The sequence below is a fragment of the Microtus ochrogaster genome, chromosome 2 (genome assembly GCF_000317375.1).
Source record: "Microtus ochrogaster isolate Prairie Vole_2 chromosome 2, MicOch1.0, whole genome shotgun sequence".
NCBI lineage: Eukaryota > Metazoa > Chordata > Mammalia > Rodentia > Cricetidae > Microtus > Microtus ochrogaster.
In genome coordinates this window covers 335,264-335,784 of record NC_022010.1, presented here as the reverse complement: position 1 = coordinate 335,784, position 521 = coordinate 335,264, and positions in this window count along the sequence as shown.

Sequence of the window (521 nt, the reverse complement as noted above, 5' to 3'; positions counted from 1 at the left end):
ACTTAACCAATGACCTTCCTCCATCATCAAACTACCTCCTGGCATGTGCCACTGCCTAGATACTCTTGGAAGTTTTATGTAGCTGGCTTTCCTCTTGTCTTTTCCACATATAAGTGACACAAATGAACTCAATCAGGAGTAAACAAAAAGGAATATCCCTGATCATATAACTAAGGACTTGGGATGGTAACTCACCTTCAAGTATAGTTGCAACTGGGATCTTATCTGCACCTGGATAAACTTGTCAAATACGCTTTGAGCAATCTGTGATTGCTTCCTAATCATGTAGTTCTTTCCATATATGGAACCAAGTGCATTAAGCTCCCACCTACGGAAGAAAAAGGTTGACCCAGTGTCAGGACCGAAAGAAACTAAGTTTGCTGGGTGTGGTGGCCTTTAAACACAACACTCAAGAGGCAGAGAGGCAAGCAAATCTCTGTGAGTTCCCGGACAGTCAGGTTTACAAAGAGAAGCTCTATAATGGGGGAGAGGGGACCACTGGGATCAAAAGGCTATTAAAG